Genomic DNA, 24090 nt, shown 5'->3' with positions numbered 1-24090 from the left:
AACCCCTGGAAGATGCACACCTGCCTCTGTATGCATCCACATATAAATTAAGATCTAGCTTTTAACCTTTGTATCACTTTGTCTTGTTTGTGTATTTTGCTGTTCATCCAAGAGATGAGCTAGAACATCACCAGGAAATGTTCTGTTACAGCCAAGTGAACAAGGCTTTTACTAACCTGGAGGAATTAACCACATGAGAAGAGTTAATTGTTTCTGAACTTGCTTGTCAGCTGTGAAGGGCCAAGTAAAAATACAATATATGCTGTGGATGTGGCAATGGGCAAATAAAATCTGATTTATTCGGGTGTTAGACCAAAGTAATATGATATGACAGGACCTATGGTTCGTTGTTATAATTCATAGTTACTGTAATAGTAGGCACAAAATGTAAAGCACAAGGCTGTCAGCCAATTAGTTGTGAATTAATAGGAATTCACTGAAGTGTCAGAGGCAAAGACAAAACACTAAAATATTTTATATATGAGTCTGATATATTTATACGTGCTTCCCATCATGCAATCTTTACCCCTGCAATGTGTATCCTAGACTCTGCTCTCTGAACACATCATTTGATTTCTCCTTCCTATTTTCTGTTACCCGATAGAACTCGTAAATCCAACACCCACACCCCCCCCCAAACTGTGCAGTATTACATTCATTGCTCCCACAGTTCTTACTCCTCACTAAATGATAAGCATAAATTTCCTGCCATGAACTTTCATGTGTTAAATTCTTGAATGGGGATTTTAACACAATAGGCTAATTTCTTTCTTTTTCATAAGTATGAATAATGACTTTGAATTTTAAATAAACAGGCAAGGTCATCTGAAACATCATTTCACAGGTTTTCATAGGCACTCTTAAGAATTACCTCTATATGAAGATGCTACTTATAAGTGTTTAATACCCCAGTTTTACCTCTTCTAAAAAGCAGTGCAAGCTGCTACATTTGACACTGGGATTTTGTAAGATGACTAAAGCAGTTAGCACCCAAATTCCTCTCATTCAAAAAGGCAATTATCATTAAGAACTTTTTGACTATTTCATTGTTACCAAAAATGTGCTATAAAATTGCTTTAAATTGTACGTTAGTAAAATGTTAGTGTTGCACGAAAGTAGATAATAAAATGCAGAGACTGCAGAAGCCATCTGTCTTGTGAGAAGCTTGAACTAAATGCAACTCCCTAGTGTCCGCACTGATGGTTGAGCTTTGTGCTGTTTGAAGGCACTCCTCCATGAGCTGGTGACAGGATGAAGCAAATCTTCAGCAACACAAGTGTGGGGAAATAAAATCACCTCCTTTACCTGAGCACAGCTATGAGAAAACAGGACTGAATGTAAAGCCCAAATTTCTGTTTATCTCTAAAATTTGATCGTGTTGCTAAAACTTTTTTTTTTTGTGGCTAAATTATCACATTTTCTACAATTAGAAAAAATAATCATCACCACACATCTCTAAATCTAATTTTCTGCAAATGTCATTAGTTGTAGATTTCCCCTGTTGTCTTTCTGTTGTAGCCAAGGGGAAAAAGAAATCTTTTTGTTCCTTTGGGTCCATCATTAGTAATGTTCATCAATGAAAGGGATCTCTTCAAGTGTCATGGTCAGGAATTATATTCACATGCAACAGACAATGAAGAAAACAAACCCAGTGTCAGGTCATTACCACAGATGCTCTTTTTCTTTCCCAGCAATACCCCCCAAGAAGTGATAGAGATAATGAAACATGCTTAAAAATAATAACTCACCATGATGACAAGAAAACCCTCAAGCCTCATTTAACATCTGACTTTATTGGCCATCACCACTTACTATACAGTGAAAATCTTGGCATACAGCCCCAAAAGTCACAGTTGTATTCCTAAAGTAACGGAAACAGGAGATGAGTTATTTGAAATTGACCATCCAGTGAAATAAAACTGAAGAAAATTGGTTAATGGATGACCAGTGCTGCCACACATCTAAATCTCCTCAGGAGGATATTTGGATGTAGGAGCAGAAAGGCAGGGCTTTTGAGAAAGCACTTCTGCCTGCAGACTGGTCTTTCCCTGAGTGGAGAATAACTCCCTGGCTTCAGGGACAGCACTCTGCTGCTACATCATTGTTCAACTTAAAATCACCCCGTAGGGCATCAGCTCGAGGCATCCAAATTTGCTATGAGGTGGCCCCCTTGTCTATGCAGCAGTGGAAAACCCCATGCAGAGATACCCAGTTTGGCTCTGGGAAAAACAGTAGCACTTATAAGAATGGCATGTTTCATGGCAGAGTACAACCACTTCATGTCATCTCTGGTTAATTCATTGCTGTGGGGCTCCTTACTGTGTTTTTACTCCTGCTGTGCCTTAGTGGTTGGTGTACATGCTGGACACCTGTGGCCTGAAATCAGCTTTTCACCTTTTCAGTTCTTCATAGGAGCCTTGTGCTGCAGGGATTTCAGTGAAGAGGTGGGGTATATTGTGCTGGTGGGGGGGTGGAGAACAGCCTTGTCACCCTATGACAGGAAGCAAACCAATGCGGTGCTGAGTTACAGGTTTGTGTTTTTCACCACACAAAGTATGTGCAAGGTGAAGAAACCTGTGAAGCGCTGGCTACAAGAGAAGGATAATGCAGTTTACGGAGTAGTACAGACAAATTTATTTTTTACTGATCTGAGGGGCTATTTTTGGTGTTTTCCCTGGGGGAAGGTGGCAAACCCTGATAACTTTCCTGATTTTATTCATCTGTCAGTGCTTTGTGCTAGATCTTGAATGGAAAATTTCCCCTACTTACATTTCACTATCAGTTTAGTGATGTTGATGGTGCTCTCTCTTTCTTACTGGTCTTTCTCAGGCAGCTGGAGTGACTGCGACGTGCTCTGAATGAGGGGCAGGAGAGGATTCTCTGATGTTCTGTACTATACAGTGGTGCCTTTGAGTGTGATGGAGGGGGAAGAACAGATCAGCAGCCTGAGCAGTGCTGTAGTAAGCCTTCTTTGAGAGGTTTCTTAAAGAAAACCTCATATAGTGGCTGTACGCTCTGATTCATGGGTGTGGTAGCAGCAGGATATTCATGCATATTATCACAAAGAACTAGGTAAAGCCATGTTCAAGGAGAGCATGTTTTATCTGTGGGGGATTAAGTTTTTCTTGTTATTTCTCAAGTATTTACCTAAGGAGGTATTGATAGTTTGTTTAAATACTGGAGAAACAAATATTTTATTAACTGAGATGATCTTTTTATGGGTGAAATTTCATATTTTACTTTCCATTCCCAGAAAACCCCAGGAAATTTGTGCAGCAGGAAGATGGGTTTCCACTCTTCAAATGCTGCTGTAAATAGGAATTATGTGAATGAATTATGCATGATGCAAACTACAGGAAATAGAACAAAGTAGTAATAGTCATTTTGGAAGGCTTTAATTATATTTAGACAGCAAAAACAGTTGTTGTTACAGTTTATGGCTCAAGCTGAGCCAAATCCCTTTTGCACCATTTGTCCAAAGTGGTAGAAGTGAGAAAACGAGAGCACAGAATAGCCTCTAAAGGCATTTTCTTTGCATGTAGCTGTCAAAATATATGAATCTAAGACTATAGAAAATAAAACATTTGAATTCCTTGCTAAAAATAAATTGGATGTGTTCACATGTTCATTCCCACATTAAACATTACTGCTTTGTCAACAAGATTATGTCCTTTGTACTGTAAGGAAGAAAAACATGTATGTACAGATAAACTGAAAGTAAAACTCCATCTTAATCCACTGTAATAACCAATGTGTATGTGTATCCACAAAGTAATAGATTAAGTTCACCTAAATATTTGCAGTTGTTTTCCACTGAAGTTTAAACTGGCTCCAGATCTTATAAAACTTTTGTGTTTTTCTCTAGGCCGTAAATTACTTTCTCACTGAAGACGTGACTGTAAAATTCATACAGACATTCTAACACTCCCAGGATGAATGCAACAGCAGCAATGTCATGGAATATATTCATTACTTATATTCGTTGTTGGTTATTGCTAGGAAGTAGTAATCTAATGTTTACTACTTTTTCTGCCACTGCAAATATAACTCTAGGTGAAAGTCTGGGGTTTGTTTTTTTCCACCAGGGGAGGGGGTTAGCAATAAAATATTCCCACCCTTGCACATATATATTTTAAATTTCCTGTATTGACCCAGTTGTTGGAAATTACAATTATTTTGTGGCTAGATGCAGGAAAAATGTATTGTTCCAAGCTCAGAAAGTCTGAATACAAAACTTCTTTCTTCATGACTTGGTGCTCTCTAGTTACAGGTGAAGATAGACTTGGTGGTGGGAGGGAAAGATGTAGCGCAGGTGTCTTCAGTTTGGAAGAAAGCAGCACTCTGTGGCTCTCAGGTGTGGGAAGAGAAAGAATGTGGTTCTGGTTCATGTGGATAATCCTGTGTTGACTCTAAAGACCAGTGCTGAAATCAAGGGGTGAGTGGGTGAAGAAAAAGAAATAACTGAAGGTTGTCAAATTCTTTCCTGTTGTTTTACCTCTGGAAAGAAAAATGAATGTACACCACCAGCCCACACCCTTGGAAAAACAAATTCCCCAAAACCACAAACAAATAACATTAAACCAGAAAAAAAACCTGCAACAACCTGATGGAAAATACAAGTTAAATTGTGTTTTCACAAGTCTGAAGAGATTTGGAGGGAAAGGCCCTTGAGGAGGGAACCAAAATTTTTTCCTGTTCATCTTGTTTTTCCCCTTTTTTATGTTGTCTCAGTTTTCTATACTTTTTGTCATGTTGCCTTGCATAAAAATGACTAAAGAGAAGTGAGATAAATAAAAATTTGGACTGACAAAACCAAAATACCTCTTTCTGTATCAATACCAAATGCATCAAAACCTGATCCCTGGCTGTTCAGGCAATTGTCCTGTATCCCCCAAGGACCACCTGTCCTTTCCTTCACCCTCTCTAGGCTTCCTTTTCGTGCTGGAGTTTGTCCAGGAGCTCCTGGTTCATCCACGCAAGCCTCCTGGGATTTTTGCCTGACCTACACTTTGTCAGGGTGCATCATTACTGAGCTTGGAGATGATCCTGGAACACTAACCAGCTTTCTTGAGCACCTCTCCTCTCCAGGGCTTAATCTCATTCTCTATTAAGCAAATCCATCAGGAGGCCAAAGTCAGCTCTCCTGAAGTCCAGGGTAGCAAGTTTGCTGCATGCCTTCCTTCTCACCCTAAGGATCTCAAACTCCACCATATCATGGTCACTGCAGTCAAGGCTGCCCTCAAGCTTCATATTCCACCAGTCCCTCCTTGTTGGTGAGAACAGGGTCCAGCATAACACTTCTCTTCACTGGCTCCTCTATCACCTGGAGAAGGAAGTTATCATCAACACATTCCAGGAACCTCCTGGATTACTTATGCCCTCCAACAGACATTGGGGTGGTTGAAATCCCCTAGGGAGGACCAGGGTTTGCTTAATGTGAGATTGCTCCTATGTGTCTATAGAGGGCCTTACTTGCTGCTTGGTCATTCTGGTCAGGTGGCCTGTAGCAGACCCCCCTGTAATGTCACCTGTCCCTGTTGTCCCTTTAATTCTGACCCATAAGCTCTCAGTCAGCTCCTCATCCATCCTGGGGCAGAGCTCTGCACACTCCAGCTGGTCACTGAAATAGATGGTGACACCCCATCCTCATAGCCCCTACTCATCTTTCATAAGCACCCTGAATCCTTCCATTCAACTGCTCCAGTCATAGAGGCCATCCCACCACATCTCTGTGATACCAATGAAATCATAGCCCTGCAGGTGTGTGCACATCTAATTAATTTCATTTATTCCCCATGTTATGTGCATTTGCATAGAGGCTTTTAAGTTGGGCCCCTGGTGAAGCTGGTTTACTGATTAAAGTTGCTGGAATTCTTTGTGCTGCTCTTTTTGTTCACTAGCTTATTCTTGTTTCATGGCTTAATGTTTGTTCCGTATATCTGTCTTTTATTGATATTAGATATGGTTAGCCAGACCCTTGAGAATAATTTATTTGAATGAACTTGTGTTAAGAAACTGTCTTTTACAGGAATAATAGATTCTTTACAGGTAGAAGTGTTCTGATTTCCCAGGTAGATGATACTTGAATCAGATCCCTTTCCTCATCCTAAAATGAGGCAGGGAATAGGTACAGACAGCAGTTTATATATTTGAGAGCTGAAGTGACATAGCTGAGGATCTGAGTGAGAAGCCTGTGAAAGAGGTGTATTGTGGCTCTGGCAATGCTCTTTGTAATACTTTTCAAAATTCCTTGAAGTACCAACTTCATCTTACTCTGCTTTGTTCTAGTGTCATTTAGCACTTAGGTTTTTCATAGGCAATTGCTTCTCTAACACACTGCTATATACACGAACTACCAGATTTATGACAGGAGTCCAACAGTTTTAGCATTCAGGAACTGTGTTGTAATACAAAGGTTCTCCCTCAATACAGTGGCAAAACAAGACATTGTTTGCTTTTCATGGCTCTGAGCAAACTGAGAAAATAATATTGGCAGAAAAGGGAGCTGTGTTTGGGCTTAAACAAGAATAAAAATGAGGTATGGGAAGATTTTAGCAGAACAGAAATAACATCACTTACTGCTTAACATAGACCAGTATGGAGGAAATAATCTGATTTTTGTCAAGGTGACCAATCCGATTGAAAACAATCTACACTATAGTGTAAATTAAGCTTGTCACAGCTAAGAATATCTTATTCTTAAAATAAGATCCAAGAGAAAACTTCTGATTCATACTAGAAGGGAACAGCAGCTTTCAATTTGGCATACAAAATTACATCCTCTGAATTTCAGACCATTATTACTTGAGAGTCTCCCAAAGTGACGGAATTCCTGAGGTGGGCAGGGACCTGCACACCCCATCCAACTCCTGTTTCAGAGTAGGATCAGCTATAGCAGCAGGTTCAGGGCTGTCCCCATTTGGAGTCTGAATATACTCAAGGTTGGGGACTGGCTCAGCTCCAGAGTTTCTTTGTGCTTGACCATTCTCAGAGTAGAAAAGCTTTTTTCTTTAAGTTTGAACAAAATTTCCTGTATTCCAACTTACGCACACTGGATCTTCTGCTGTCAGTGGATGCCGTTGTGAAGAGTCTGTTCTGTATTCTTGCTGAGATCCCCCTGAGCGTTCTTTTATTCAGGCTAAATGGTCTCTAGTTTTCTCTTATGTGACAAGTGCTTTAATTCATTAGCTATCTTCATGGTGCTTTGCTGGACTCTTTTGTTCATGGTTAACACCGTTTTACTGCCTGCTCTGGGCTTCTAATCTAAATTAAGCTCCAAGTATAACTTGCTTTGCTGCTCACACTAATAGGGGCTTTGTTTCAGAACTTTAGTAGTAGTAGTTTTTACTGCTGTACTGCATGTAGCAGTGATCTGTGGAGCAAGTACCTGGCCATAAATTGTATTAGCAAGCCCTGAGCTGCTGGTTTCCAATGTTCCCAAAAACCTGCATGCTCTGACAACTGTCAATATTGCCTCTGAGCTGGTTCAGGAAAGTGGCCACATTTGCAAACCCCCTTGTGGCTCCTCATTGTCTATAGTGCCTACATCAAGGAAAGTTGAGCTAAGCAAAATCTAAGCTTGCTCTGTACTCACGCTGTGCTCTTCTGACCACTGTGGACAATTGACACAACCACCATGCTGCTGTCCTGCCCTCATCATTAGCAAGGACACTTCATAATGATTTTGGTAGCCTCTGTTGTTTCCAAATTAGTTGAAGTCTCTCATAGACATTCCCTTGGTTATATTCTATGGACACTTTGAATAAACTAGGAGTAGATTTCACCTATTTTATTTTTTTTTTTTATTTTCACTTCTATTAAATACTTATGAGTGTACTTATCTCACTGAACCTCTGATCCCTTAAAATTAACTTACCCTCTCTTGGTGAACCAGATCCAAAAATAAAAAGAGAGATCATGTAAAGCAGAGTAGTCCTAGCTTGTCCTGGTTCTTCTGATGAAGCAGTATAAAGGTGAATGCCCTTCTCAGTGTGGATGATATCCTTGAGATCCTCCCTGTTCTACTGCTCTTCAGTTACAAGTAAAAGCTGCAAAGTGATTTGTTAATATTTTTATGTGTTTCAGAGCTTGGAAAGAACTGTTTTGAATGTAAATAAAGCCTTACCACTAAACTCACCAGGTCTTCCATAAGCTTATCTTAAAATGCAAATGGGAGGGTAATGTCCCAAAAGCCACAACAAAACAAAATCAAAACCAACACATTTGTTTGTAAAAGGATACTCAATTTGGGAGTTTTCAAAAGTAGGTAAAAGTTTATTTTACTGAGCTGTAGCACAAAAATAGAAGTTTTACTGACCAGCAACTTTATGTCCAGTCAGAATGCAATATCTGACAGTATAGCTGTGTATCACATTTCATCATGCAGTAATGATGCCCTTGATCCTCATGAGACATTAGCTGTACCTATAGGTATTTGCAAGACCCTCTGATCCTCGGGTTTCCAACATATAACTAATTTTGTTTATGCATTTCATGCTGCAATTCCCACAATGAAATTCCAGTTCATCCCTTCTATGTGTGTATAATGAATACAACTGCTTAAGTACACTTTCATGCAACCTTTTGTACATTAAGTTGTAGTGCAGGCATTTAGCACAGTTTGTTACGGTTAAATGCTAGAGCATTTTCCCTTTCAGAATGATATCAAAAGTGGTTGCTAATTGCTATTAACATATAAAATCTACTCATAGTAAGGTTAGCCCTCATCTGAGGCTCTCTAATTTTATCAGTGAGGACACTGCAGTAGACTAAGGATAAAGGCTAGGTAGTACTTTGAACTAACCCCCTAACCAGCACTAATAGTACACGCCAGCATAAATTTAGGAGTGGTGTTTTTGCTGTCTAATCAAACACTGTGGCTTAAACCTCCCTCAAATAGGTGCACGCCTTGGGATCTCTGAACCGCATGTTAGCCTGCCTCTATCTTTGTAGCAACTTTCCCTCTCCCATATTTCTGTTTATATATAAATATATAAATAAAGCCTTCTACCTCACTCTTAAGAGCCACTTTATGTGTAAGATGGAAATCTTATACATAAAACCACTTCTGTCACTGTGTTTTTTTCCTATTATTGATACAACCCATTTTCAGAGGGGAACATACACCACAAGCCACAGCCAACAGCTGTGACATTTCTCAGATTCTCAGAGCAAACGTTGCTCTTCTGTACTTATCACAGTTAACTTGTTTCATTCCAAGTGTAAAGATCCAACCTACTCCAAGTAAATTATTAAGAAGGAATTTGATCGGCTGAGGCCCGGTGTCCTATTTAGGGAACTGATCTTTGTCACCCTAATGTTATGTCTCTGTAAATTGAAAAGTCAGTTGGACAGTTAAGGACTTTAGTAATTTTTTTAATTTGGATGTAATCATTTAGGTTGCATTAGTATTTTTAATTTAATTTTTTTTTAATCATTAATATAAGATAGAAGCTTTGACTAGGGACAGCTCTGATAATTATAAATCTCTCTCATCACTAGGAAAAGTCCACAACTTGAACTTACTGTTTCTGTTTTGTATCCTGCTACAGGGGTGGTAAACCCGAAGAAATGCCATCTCAGGCATACCCTGTGTCTGAGATGATGCCTTCAATTAAAATTGCAGAAAAATCCAGAAGCTCTTAATGCTGTTTTTAATGGATAAGCTGTGGGAAGTCCAATTGCCTACTTTCAAGAAATAGAGATGACTCAGATGTTTTACAAAAACTTTTCCTAAAAGTAATACCATTGTATACTGCCCACGAGCAAGACCTGCAGGTTTAGTTTTGTGGTTTTACAAACACAGCACTTCTGTTTATCGCAGAAGAGTAGTTTGATCTTTTTGTCTATAAGCAGAGTGCATGGCATAAGTGTTAGGGTTCTTTATTTTTGTGGGTTTACACTATATCTATTTAACTAAGGATGCAATTAAAATGTGATGATATAATCCAAGCAAGCAGAGGAAAGCAAGCCTCTTGATTATCTTTTTGTATACAGGGTAATGTAATTGTTAGAAATCAAAGTAATTTGTGAGAACCTGTGAAATCTAAAATAGCACAAAATTGTTTAAAAAAACGTGAGAGCCATCTTTGTTCTGCAGAATGTTTTATTTGATTCTGCAAGTTAACAAAAGCCTGATGGATTGAATTCTCTTTGGTTTAGTTCTACTTGTTACAGTAGTACCTAGGGTACCTCCCAGAAGCATCTTTGTGGGCTCAGCTACACAAAGAGAAAATTGAAGGCAAAAGAATAAATACACAACTGTTCCTCCCAAGTCGCCATTCTGTTTCACTATATGTAATTTTTCTCCCTAAGATTATGAATAAAATAAAATCTTAAATTACTAATGCATATCAGTCTTTAGAATAATAGATTTTTTCAACACCAAGAGCAAGACAAATAGGTGAAATTTTAATTACATCTGTATAATCAAGCTGCTAATACTAATCTTCTGAGATTGATCAAGTTAGAATATTTTTGGCAAAACCACTGGATAAGCAGAGCTAGACTTGTGTGTATTAAAATGCTATCAAAAATAGATGTCTCAATACCCTAAAGAGGTGTAAAAACCAGTAATCCTGAGTTGCAGAGTTAAAAGAGCATCACTGGTTCTATTTTTTTCTGATATTTTCATCTTTACACTATAAATCACAACATCATCCAAAATTTTACCTTTCAGTGTAATGCCTAACACACTGGTCTGTAGCTTAATATTGCCCAAAATAAAATGCTCGCTAGTGAGGGTTAAATAAAAAGGAAGTAGATAGTTTTCCAATTTAACTCAGAAAACCTCTACACTAAATGAAGGTTTATCTTGGCCTTTTCTCTAGCAACTTTTAAGAACACTCTTAACAGAGTGGAAGTACAAACTATGAAGCTCTCTTTGCAAATTCATCCCAAAGTTACTGCCAATAACACCAAAATATTATTCCAAGTTCAACAGGAATGCAATCAAGAGTTTTGAGTACATCAAACTATTAAGGCATTCTTTTTTTGATACCATGCATGCTTTCCTACATACTAGTAAAGGTGAATGAAGGGCAAGGTCAGTCATAACACTATTATGTGTTAATTTTCTGTCTTGTGTCATTAATGCAGTGCTTTCTACAAAACCAGCAAGTCCTAAATGGAGTCTGTGGCTACAACAGGTGTGATCTCTGACAGGTTTTTACATATTAAGCCTACACACATGGTTTACACAGGAAGTCATAAGGTGAAAGAGAGAAAGAATGCCTAGAGAAGAGTTTATATAGGTCCAAGCCTATAAGCTTACAAACTGGTGTTAAGAAACCCCAGAGTAATAATGGTAAATATTAAAACACTAAGCAGGACTTGTGAAAGAAAATGAGATTTTCCTTGCTGTAGGGTATGAGTTATAACTATTGAATGTTCTGAGCAAACAGTAGAGAAGAGTAATTTCTGGAAAAGAATTTTCTTCCTTTTTGCTAGGAGCTGATTCAGTGAGACCATTGCTGCCTCTTCCAAACAGTGGGGCTTCTGTGGTGCCCAGTTCCAAACACTGTGTAGACTTTGGTTGGTGACGTGCTGCTTAGTAAGGAGAGTAGATAAAGGAATTTCAAGGAATAAGTAATCTCCTTTATTCCCATAAGGCTGAGAGCCTTTCTAAACAGTCACGGTGTTTTGCAATATGTACAAATGATACCCAGCGCACGCACTCCAGGTTTTGTGCTAATAAAAGTAATGTAGCATGGTCTGTATATTTAAGGATTTTTTTTTTTTTCTTCAGCATTATTTTAGAAAAAGCCTAACCCAGTATATTGTGACCCAAATCCAGCTGTAATAATTTGGGAAGATTTTAAGGAATAGTTTTCAAATGCACTGTGATTCTAGATCCAAGTCATGTCAAGGCACTCTATTTTGAGACAAGTGTAATTCTGCAAGTTAATATTGTGATTTCCTGAGAGCTTCAGCCAGTGTTTATAACCTGCTTTTGCCACAGAGCATCTAATTGTGGAGACAAACAGAAATCAATGAAAAAAGCAACCTCTACCTTCCAGAACTGGATGAATGCACAGTGATGAAAAGCTTCCTCTCCCTGGAATTGACTTGTTCCAGGTTCCATTTTCTGTGAGTGCCTTCTGTCTTATCATATGTGCTGTGCAGAAAGCAATAACCAGCTTTGACATTATCTCCACCACTTAAGTTTTTCTAAAATTACATTCTGCTTCTGGGTTGTTTTTTTCCCTCAGACTTTGTCAAGGAGTTTGTTATTTCCACCTTTCATTCCTCCTTCTCTTCTGTCCTCTCTGATTCCAGTTGCTCTATCGCAAAGGCTTTGCTGCTCATTTCCTAACAAAATACTTCGGTGAACTTTATAGCAAGAGCTCTGCAGACCTCACCCACACTATAATACCTGCTGAAGGAAAATGTGCCTGGGGATTATGTGTATATATTCAATTCAGAATGTTAGGATATATTTTTTCATGTGAAAAGGATTGACCAGGAAGCCTAATTTTTACTTCTATCAATTTTATCTAGCTCAGAAATCACCAAACAATTAAACCAAGAATTTAGGTTAAGGGAAATATTATTATGCTTACCTGAGGGTAAAATAGTATTTTCTTGTCTTCTTTTGATGCAACATAGATAAAATAAGAGCATTTCTGATTCTGAAAAGCAATGATCTCCACAGTGATGAGAAAGGTACCTCAGAAGGAATATTTCTTTCCCAGTAATTCAGTTTTGTAGAAATGAGAGAAAAATTGTATTTATTTGTATAGAGAAAAGACCCTGAAAAGATCTTAACTGCTAAATTGTCATTGTAGAGTTACTGTAATTAGTGTTTCGCACATTACATTCATCCATCCTGTCATTGGCATTTGAGAAATGTTGCTGATTTAGAAACCTGAATAAGAAATGTTGCTTTAGCTTCAGATTTTTAAAGTTGGATTTTAGCAGTTGTCTCATCCCACGTTTATTGGGAATCCATATATAATTTAAATATAATATATACAAAGCATGTAAGGCACTGCTTTTGTCATCTCTAAGGATGCTCTTTCTGAGGAATTTAAATACTTTATGGTACAATAGAATCAAATATTTAATAACTGAAAGGTCAGAGAGGTCTAGGAACAATGTTTAATGTTTCATTAATCTTGAAAAAGTAGTCAGAGTTGCAAATGATCATTTGTCTCTTCGGACTGAATCGATGAGTCTGTTGTACATGTATAAGCTATTGTTTGTTTGTTTCCACTAAGGGGTATTCATGAAGGCACAATAGTTAGAGACCAAAGTCCAATGCTCTTTTCCACTTGCTCGTGCTCACACTTGCTGTATCTCGCTCCCCTCTGCAGCAACAGCCTCAGTGTGTCTAATAAGCATTTTCTGTTCATGCAGCCATTGTGAATTGGAGGGGGACAACTGAGTTCCAGACACCTAAAAGTCATTGAATTGCAGCTGCAAGAACTGACTCAAACTTTTTATTTGTTCCTGTGTGTATTGCCTCATCCCTGGCAGTGTTCAAGGCCAGGCTGGATGAGGCGTTGAGCAACCTGGTCCAGTGGAATGTGTCTTGGCCCATGGCAAGGAACTTGGAACTAGATTAGCTTTAAGGTCCCTTCCACCCAAACCATTCTATGATTCTCTTTGTGTATGTTGTTGGAAATTAGAACAAAATAATATTCATGTTATGAACAAAACCCACCCTAAGCTGTCATGCCCCACTAAATAAAGACCCTACAAGAGTATGGTGACATGAAAAGGGAGCAAAAGACAAGACTTCAATCCCAACTGTGCTTTTGCATATTTAAAGTCCGTGTATGGGATAGGTCATACATAGAAGAAATGAGAGAACATTTCAGTTATGCTCATGTAAACATGTTTAGTATACCTCCATATTTTTTGTTTGTTTGTTTTATTTGTCAGAAAGACAGAAACTAAATGCTTGGGATTTGACTCTTTGGAGTGTTTTTGGAGTAGGGCTTCTTTTCCTTAAATTTCCATGAATGCAGAAGATCTATTTTCTTACCTCTAACAGCTGTTTTCTCTTTCCTACAGACTTATACCAGCTATCTTTTTAGCTAATTCATGACAAAAACCTCAAGTCGTTTGAAGTTTGTTTGTGAGTGATTTTTTATGAAAACTGCCTGGATAAATGAAAACTGAAAATTATTCCTTTGAAGGCAGTATTAAGCATTGTTTATGAAACAACAGTATGAGAAATTAATAGAAAGGAATTCCAAATATGAGTAAAGCAATTTTGATTATTTTGCTAAAGTGGCTATTAGGAGAAATTGATTTAAGCTACTTAGCTTTTATTATCTTGCTTGCTGTAAAGTATATTATTCTGGTCTTAATTGTGTCTTGCCATGTTTGTTATTGACATAGTAATGGCTAGATTTGGTCAATAATCATAGCCGATTATCATCACTAAAAATAATTTTACATTGTTAATTCATCTAGTATATAAATCATTGAACACTGAGTGAAATTTGAGCAGAAAATGGTATTAAATGAAGTTAAAGAAGCAAGGTTCTGTAAGTGAACATAATAGCATTATATTACTGAAAAGTGGTTTAAGGAAAGTGGACACTAGATTATTTGTCTTACAATAATACTATTATCATTAAAAATTTATTATGAATTTATTGTTATTATTGTTAGTGGGGCTAGTGTGAAATAGTGAGATGTGCAAATAAATAAATATGGAAAATCTAAAAACATTTGTTTTTATGCCTTAATGTAGAAATGTGTACTTCTATATTATTTTAGTCTCCTTTGAATGTTGCAATGTATTCAACTTACCTAATTATAGGTATTTGGAATGTTAATGTGTGCATCTTGGCAAGTTGCTACGACCCTGTTTCCATGAATGTAGAGAAATAAGTTTCTAGAATACTGTTCACTTTGTACTGGTGCTATCACATAAAACAAGGCACTGAATCACGTTTTGCAAGGCAATATTTCTCACTGCAGTAGAGGGCATTTAGAAAACTGCTATAGACATTTGCATATTTAATGTTACAACATTTTAATTCCATTTTCCATGTCAAGGGAGCAGAGGATCCTTAATAACCATGTTTTTACTCTCTACCTTTGAAAGAGCACTTGTTTTAATTAGGTAATGTAGATAATCAGAGAAAAGATCAAGGAAAAAAAACTAAAACCCAACAAAACTTACCCCGCAAATCCCAAATTTTGATCAAGCATTGAAAAAAAGTTCACAGAGGTTTTGGAGTGTCCATCCTTGGAGATACTCAGAAGTCATCTAGACATGGTCCTGAGAAACCCACTTTAGGGTCCTTTGTAACCTCAACTATTCTATGATTTTGTGAAATTTAAATTAAAATACTCTTAATGTTACATGTTTGAACAATTTACTGATAGTTTGGAAACTGTCTCTCACCATTCAGGCTTATTCTACCTGCTTATTAATCATTCTGAACTCAATACGAATAGCTTTTTCTGAAACTTACTAATACATACATACCTTCACACAAAAGTCCACAGAAGCTCTTTTTAATGAACAGGTGACTCTTTTAAGAAATTATGATTAACTAAGTAGAGATACTTATATATTTCATCAACATTAAGCCTGTAGTTATTAAAGATACTTGAGATAACAAATTGCTTTGAAAAATAGGTTTATGATGTTCCTGGTGCTTTCTGGTTTTGTACTAGATTATATTTGTTTCTTCCTTCCCTCTCCATGTCTGTTTGCTTAATACAGAAGGAACAAAACAAATGAGGAGTTTTAAAAGACTTTTCCAGGGAAATCAAGGCTATGTCTTATGTTACACTATGATGCATAACCTCCAATGCTATTTATCAAAGTGATGTTCATGCTGATAAGATGCTTATGGTTTTATGGAAAGGCACTAAACCTGGAAGTATGAGAATCTGAGTGCAAAAATAATTTGCTCTGGTGCTTTCATTTGAGTTAATTAATTAAGCTATTTGGGTTAATTCTTAAAGAATAAATTGTTCTTTATGACTTGAGCAGTCAGTTTGATCTGAGTTTCCTGAAAGAATTGATACTTCACATGCTGGTTTCCCTCTTCTCTAAATAATTGTCTTAATCATCATAAGAGTCTTGTTGACCTAAGTCCATTTATTTCTGCTCCAAAGCAGACCTGTACAAGTATAAATAGTTGGCTCAATTAGCAGAACACCGCCACTGGAATGAGAAGGATCCAAAAGAAGTAACAACATTAAATTAAATTTTTGTTAATGTACTTTGCTTTCCACACCCATCCCTAGATATTCAAACTGCATAAGTTTAGTGCAGTTCCTCAAGAGCTCACTGGATGCTCAGGTCACTGTTGTGTGATTCCTGCCGTGGAGTTATTTTGTTAATGGCATTGTTCTTCCTCTCGTACTGTGTTGAGGGTTTGAGTGGCATTCTTTGGTTTGTTAACATGTTATTACTTCATATGTCACTATTAATCACAGACTTGCAAATATAAAAAAAACATCAAATCGAACTCAAAAACCAAACTATGCCAAGGGTTGACTTTAACATTTGCAGTGACAAACCATTATTTTCAAGTTATCACAAAGTACATATATGGTACTTATTGCAGTGCATAGCCTATGCAGCTATGTCTTGGAATAGATCCTAACACTCTTGAGGTTATTTTAGGCATGTTAATAAATGGTATGGTTTATCATGGACAAATAGATTTATTGGTTTTAATTCTTTCATTTTTTTTTCCTTTATCCCAGCATTTCAGCAAACAGTTTTAGGTTAAATTTCACGTTAAAGTTGTTTGTATTAGGTAGATACATTATTATGTTATTGCTTCCTTTTCCTGAATATAATTATTTTTCATAAATGAATCTTATCTTGAAAGACAAAATGAATTGGGTAATAGAGCTTGGGGAGAGAGCCTACTTAGTTTTTCCATGTGCCCATTACTAAAGATATGATATTCATTTAAAAGGAAAAAAAAACCTTCATACCCTGAGGAAGCTCAAGAATCAGATTAAGGGATAATGGATCATTATCAGGACTGTATAAACAGCTTTTGTATTGATTAATCCATATTACAACTTTTAAAAAGAGCTAATAATTTTAGTGCCAAATAAAGGAGAGGTTGCAGTTTCCAGTGAGGAAATGGCTGTAATTGCCATTCACGTAGTGGATAAGAGATGATTATTGGACACCATCCATTATTATGATCCTGCATTGAAGCTGCTGACCACAGAGACCGTTATTATACAGACAAATGCTGAACTGCAGAGCACATGCTGGTCTCCGATACCTACTCCATGTGCTAAAATAACAATAAAAAGGATTAACATTTGGTGTGTATTTCAGTATGAGACTACCTATTTTCGAGATTCTCCTTGTCTCCTGAACACCTCTAATCATGACACATAAACCAGGCAGCGATATTTTTCAGATTATTCTGTTAATGATATATGCCCAATCACATAGAAGATCATAGTATTTAGTGACTTAATACTGCTTCCCCAAATCAAAATTTATAGACATAAAAAATCTATTCTCACTTCCAGATTTGACTTCTAAAGACACTTGTGAGCAGGCATGACATTTTGGTTCTAAAAAGGTTTTTTTCCTTTTTTTGTTGTAAGGCAGAGTTCTTCTGTTTTGCATCTCTGTAGTTTCCAGTCCTTGACAGACACAAAATGTTATCAACCACTCTTACCCTGAAGATAGGAACTTTATTAGAATTACCACTCCTATGTGTTTGAGACCTGTATAAGACCTTCCACTATAACCAGGAGTTATTAAGAGATAATATGTATTTTATCTGTAATTAAGGAAAGAGAATCAGAATCTGAAAAGTTAATTTTTGAAGTAAGTTCCAAGTTGATAGCTCAAATCATTTTAATTGCATTAAATCTTCGTAACACTGTTTGAGAAGAGTAAAATCAAAAGAGCATATATCATAACTGCTTTTAACATTTAAATTTTAATAATATTAAAAGTATTGTCCCATTTCTTCATTCTAACAGAAATACCTGAAATTGAAGACTTTTTGAAGGATGGGGTGTGTTAGATATTTAGTCAGCCATTTGTAAGTAAGTGAATTCCTCGTGGTAAATGGTGGAATTAGTGCAATTATTGGCAATCTACAGTTATCAGGCTAAAAGCATTCGTAAATTGATCTAGCCAGTTCAGAGGTGATGGCTTCTTAAGGAAGCAAAAAGCTGCTTGCTTTATCTTTATCCTCCTTTGTATTCTTGTTTACTAGTGAGCACTTTAAGTGCCCCATAACTTTGAATTCAATTATTTTAAAATAGTTTTTACAAGTTTCCATAAGATTTCCATTACACTTTAGCATTAATGAGGACTCCTAATAAGCAGTTACCTGTAAAACACTTCTATCTGGGGCCTACTTATGTATAGTGTATCTTGATTGTAAAGTTTTTGCTTACAGTAGCTATCATATGTCAGCCTACTGCGTGCATTATGCTACTTGTATAAACGGAGAATTAGAATTCATAAGATTTTAAGAGGTTATTCCATAGTTCAGTGAGCTGTGCTGGAAGCTGAAAGCAATTACCTAGATGGTGTTGGTCAGAATAAGTATAAATAAGATGTGCTTACACAATTGCTGATAACAAAATGGGCAACATGGAGGAGGTTGAAATTTCTGTTTTACTAAAAGATACAGCAAATTACTGTCATTTTGCCTAACGTTTCCTCACCTTCCTTTGCAAGTGATGAATTGTTTATTTTGAGAGGGTAAGAAAACTAGTCTGGGATTTAAACTGAAAGATAACCCTATTGAGATACACCATATTTTTTAATAATGGACTTACTTTTTAATTGTGTCTGTCTATGTTAGATTGCAAATTGCAAATATTTTGGAAGTTATTGTTCCCAGAGGTATGTTTTCAAAAATGACACCATAACGTAAAGCATTATGATATACCATTGACTAAAGCTATTATGCTTTATTTTCAGACCTACTTTTAAAAGCTTCACTGCTGTGGGTTTCCCATCATTTGTCCTTCCCTTCCTCTAGAAGATTATTGCATGAGTGAAACCACTCTGATTTTTCCTTTTTTTCCACATCATTCTCTCTGAATTTCTTTGTTTGATTTTTCTCATTACTACTAGATTCTGCTGATTTAAATACTTGACGTTTTTGCTATCTTATACTCTTCAAGGGCTGCTATTACGCTGCATCTTCCAGGTGCAGCATCTTCCAGGTGAAAATGGAGAGAAAGCAAGGAAGCAAGCATGCCACTCTTTCTTGTTATGCTATTATTGCTAAAATAAAATGGCAGATAGTCATAAAACTGGAAGAAAACAAGTTGATGTTTGTACCCAGTCAAGCACAACTCTCCTTTCATCTGAATAGTGAATCATTCACACACTCACAGCTAAGTTTGTACTTTCTCCTGACATGTAGATTTTAATCAACAGATTGACATAGTCTACAGATAATAGATTATAATTATGGCTGTTCTAAGCTGTGGAAAGCTATGTCAACATGCCCAGCTCCAGAAATTTGTAGGTTTGTAGGATTCTGCTAGTAGTTTTGGCTTCGAATAACCTATCAGCCTCCTTTTCCTAGTAGGTCTCATGCAAGTGTCATCCACAGTAGCATCATTATCTTGCTGTACAAGCACTGGTTAGATGCCTAAATTTAGTCTACAGATGCAGCTGTTTATGACTTGCCTAACAGGTCTTGCTTGTTTGGCACCAGTATACGACCTTTATTAAGGGTACTGTTACATTAGGTGTGTTTCCTTGTTAGCACAGAGATTCCTGTTGAGTTATGTTAAAGTCTGCATAGAATACAGTTTTATAAAGATAAGAGAAAACTTGAAGCCCAAGGGAAATAAATCTTGAGATAAATAAGCATTCAGAAATGTGCACCTTGGTGCACAATATGCTTGGTATATTCCCTGTTGGGACAAAAGAGTTGTCCTATAATGTGACATTCATTGTTTCTTTTTGTACTACATCTGCCGAAGATTTCTGCATTCATGGATGTGACCCAGTGGTTTTTCACTTGCAAATATCCTACAGTACCCACTTGAACTTGACCTCGATCTGACTTTGCCATGGTAATTGCTAGAAGAGAGCCAGAGCTTGACACCATGATTTACTAAAGTGTATACATATTTTACTGCGTGTTGTTTAAACTAGTACATTGCACTGTTTACAACGCTTCACTAATATATTTGAAAAAGTAATTGGATAGTTCTAACTATGTAAAACTGCTCATACAAGTGTGACGATGCAATACACTGCTGCTAAGCAGGTTTTAATCAACTCAACATTGGGTTCATTTGGTTACTAATCTCAGGTGTCTATGCTTCATTTTTATATTATAAGAAAGAAGTTTCCATAAATATTCAAGAGATACTAAGTAAAAGTAATTGTTTAGGGCTTAGCTGGGAAAGTAAGCAATGGAATGAAAAGCCATATGAGCTGAAACAGAGATTATCATTTTCTTAAAAGTAATTCTTTGAATGTAAGTGAGGTTTACAGGGAAACTGTGGATCATCAACATTTGTATGACTTGTTTACTTGGAGAATATGTATGCTCCAAGAGTCACCTTGTACAGAAAAGATGGGTTTTAACTACAATAAAACATCTGTTCCTCTTATAAAGTGAAAGTCAGCTTCTAACAAACTGTACTTTTTCTCTTGTTTTCTTTTGATATGCTCCTAATTGTTTTCAGAGAAAGTTTTCAGAAATGTCTTTTTATTGGCACAATCCATTCCCTCTAAGGGGTTTAGCAGAGGCATCAGTTTGTGATGGAGTTTTGCTGCAGTGACTCTGGGATGCAGGAAGCCTCGCAGACTGCTGAGGTACGGATGGGCACTCTGACTGTGCTGGTTTAGGCTGGCCTGACTATGATTCTTTTTCTCAGTTTCTTGAGTAGTGTATATGGTTTCTGCTCCCTAATATGGGTATTCTCCATTTTCCATGTGAATAGGTGGTGGTGTACACCATGCTTTTATAACAGACTCTGGATCAAAGGGTCAGCTGTGCATCTGCCAAAGAGCTGCCTCTGGACTTGTCTTCACCTCACTTTGTGGGGCACTCCTGGGACAGGCTGTCCCTGCCTGGCCTCCCCCACCTGCCCATGGTCCAGGACCCTGTTTCAGCCCAGCTTAGGGTCTTCTGTCCCTGCCCCAATGACGCTGTGAGGTGCTGGTCTCCAGCACCATGGATCCTGAGCCCTGTCTGCAGGCCAACAGTCAAACCAAGGATAATGGCTTTAAACTGGAAGAGGGTAGATTTAGGTAGACGTTAGGAAGCTCTTCCCTGTGAGGGTGGTGAGGTGCTGGCACAGGCTGCCCAGAGAAACTGTGGTTTCTTGGTCCCTAGAAATGTTCAGTGCCAAGTTGGATGGGGCTTGGAGCAACCTACACTAGTGTGAGGTGTCCCTGCCTGTGGCAGGGGGTTAGAGCTGGATGAGCTTTAAGGTCCTTTCCAACCCAAACCGTTTTGTGATTCCATGAACCTGTCCCTATGGCCCTACTTGGCCATTTTGGGCAGTGGCTGACCACAGAGCCCCACACCGGGACTGACGCAGACCCCCCTGCCAGAGTACAACCCAGCCTTGGCCTGTCCCCATGGAGGTAACTATGGATTGTAACTCTGGGCTGCCCCTGGCTGCCATCATCCCCTGCTTCCTTGCTCAGCTGCTGTGGGACAGGTCCTGCCCAGCAGCCATGCTATGGCTTCCAGCTCCCTCAGGAAGCAGCCAGTCTGTGCTGAGCCCTGACAGGAGTTTTCATGCTGCTATGTCTTCCTGATTTTGACTCTTAAAGTACTCTCTTAAGGTCTTTTCAAAGTTAAACACAAAACAAAAACTGCTGGGAAGCAAATGAGAAACAGAAATAAAATATCTCCTCTGTGTGCAGAAAGATTTTACAGTGCTCTGATTAGTAATAGCAAATTTACAGTACAACTTTGCTTTATAACAAGAATAAAGTTCATTTTAGCGTGCCCTTATTCTTTTTGTTTTGTTTTATTTATTCCTCAAGGTTCTTTCCCTCAGCCCCCTCAGCCAGAAATGGCACAGCATTATGTTCCTATCCCAAGCAGCTGGAGGTGGAGTCTGATCTCCCACAGGATGAGTCACAGCTCACACAGCCTCTTCTAGGGAGTTCTTCTCTGTTCTGGGGGCTCTGATAGTTTTGCTGCCTTTGCCTTTTGCTCTGTTCTGTTTTTTCATCTGGCATTATGGTAATTAAAGGCAACTGAGTCAGGTCTTACCTTGGATGAGAGAAGATGAGAGCAGAGGAAAAAGAGGCTCAGACGTAACTCTTTCCTTTGTTCTCATCTATCAAAGAAGAAATTGCCATGTGTTTTCTAGTCTTCTGCTGCTTGTTATGCTCGTAAATGTGACATTTATTAATTACATGTTGCGCTATAAGAGTTATTCCCTTTTTAAAAGCTATTCATATTTTCTTGTCTGTTGCCTTTGCAGTGTTACTTTTTGATTTTATAATTGCAGACTTGGATATTTTCATGTTTTTACATGAAGTCTTGGCTGAATAATTTTACCTGAAAGGTATATAGGTATATAGGAGGCATACCATGCATGGCAAGTATATTAACTAACTGTATTTGATCCCAGTAATGGAAGTTGAAGTTTCTTCATTAAAGTGAATGGAACCGTAATGATTTGTGCCAGCTGTGAAGATCTGTTTAGTTGTATTTGCTATAGGAAATCAATTTGTTTGGTGGAATGACAATGTTCTTTTTTTCTGAATAATTAAAAATTATTTATTAGGCTCATCGTTAATTCTTAATATGTAAACATTTATATTTGGAGGATTATTCATGGTGAGGCTATTCATGACTATATAAGGACTGCTATTTCTACAGGCTTGCAGTTTAAGTATATCTGGTTTAGGTCTACAGTTGCTTCAATACTGGTCCATGCCATCAAGAGGTGATGGACACTGTGAGGGTAAAGAGAAGTCATTAGCTGTGTAAACAGGGAGTGGTGCTGATGGAAAGGAGCTACCTAGTGATATATTTGGTTTGGTCACATTGAGAGGAGCGCTCAACAAACGTAAGCCTGCTTTTCAGTAAGTCACCCTCTAGAACAAGTGTTGTTATGGACAGAGATTTGACCTTTTACTAGTAATTCTAAATGTGTTAGCATGCCTACCTGATAAAGATCCACAACCTCAACTGAACAAAAGGAATCCTTTTTTGTGTTGAATGTTGTCATACTTTGTGATGACCTACTCCTCAGAACTTAAAGTCATCTGTACTTCCAGGGGAAAGCGTTTGCCTTATTACTTTTCTTCCATAGTTAAACCTGTTACTGCTGAAATATCCCAAAATGGCAATTCTGTCCAGGGTCCTGCTCTATAACAAAGGAACTGTGTGTGTTTTGCTGTTGCAGCTGTTTTAACACTTGAACTTTCACTTCTGCCTTTATAGTGTGGTGTGACCTCTCTTCTGTGCTATATTGTGTCTGTCCTTGTGGACTCCTTTCCTTTCACTTTGGCAATATTTCACTTTAATTTCTTCTCAGTCTGTATCTAGTCTACTGCCTATTTCCATTGGAATTCAGGTTTCTTATCTGCAGGCCAAACACTATTCAAACTATATATTTAATTTCTTTAAGCATTTTCAGCAAAGGTGCTGCATTTTGAGAGTTACTTTTTGCTCTGGGTTCCCACAGTTTTTATTTTTAGCCTTTTGAGAAGTGATCACAATGTTCAGGCAAGCAAATTGCTAAGCATTTTCAGGCTTCATTCACCTCTATTGTAACAAACTTTTTGATTTGACAAAACTGAGTTAGAAAAGTAGATTCTCTCAATTGTGGAGTTTCCAAAGTATAGAAAAGCCATATTTGTTTATGTATGGAGCAAACTTACTTGCTGTTCAGACAAGCAAAGCATTTAAAAAGTGATTCTACAGCTCTTTAACAGTGCTTCTGGTAGTATTTCTCATTTCTTCTACAGTTGCTTTTTTTTTAAGCACAGATGATTAGTTTAATGGTCAGATATGATTTTGTATGAAAGAAAGAAAATAAATACTGGCTTCCTTAGTATTCTTTTTATTAATTAATTCTGTATATTGATACCAGAAAGCACAAATCAGTTCATCATTATCACTTGATTGTAATTCAAAACTTAAGAAAACCTGTTGAAGAAGGTTGTCTTCTGAA

This window comes from Pezoporus occidentalis, unplaced genomic scaffold (assembly GCF_034315485.1).
Source record: "Pezoporus occidentalis ecotype Australia unplaced genomic scaffold, CSIRO_AGI_Poc_V1 ctg256, whole genome shotgun sequence".
NCBI classification, from domain to species: Eukaryota; Metazoa; Chordata; class Aves; order Psittaciformes; family Psittacidae; genus Pezoporus; species Pezoporus occidentalis.
This window is presented reverse-complemented; position numbering follows the sequence as displayed.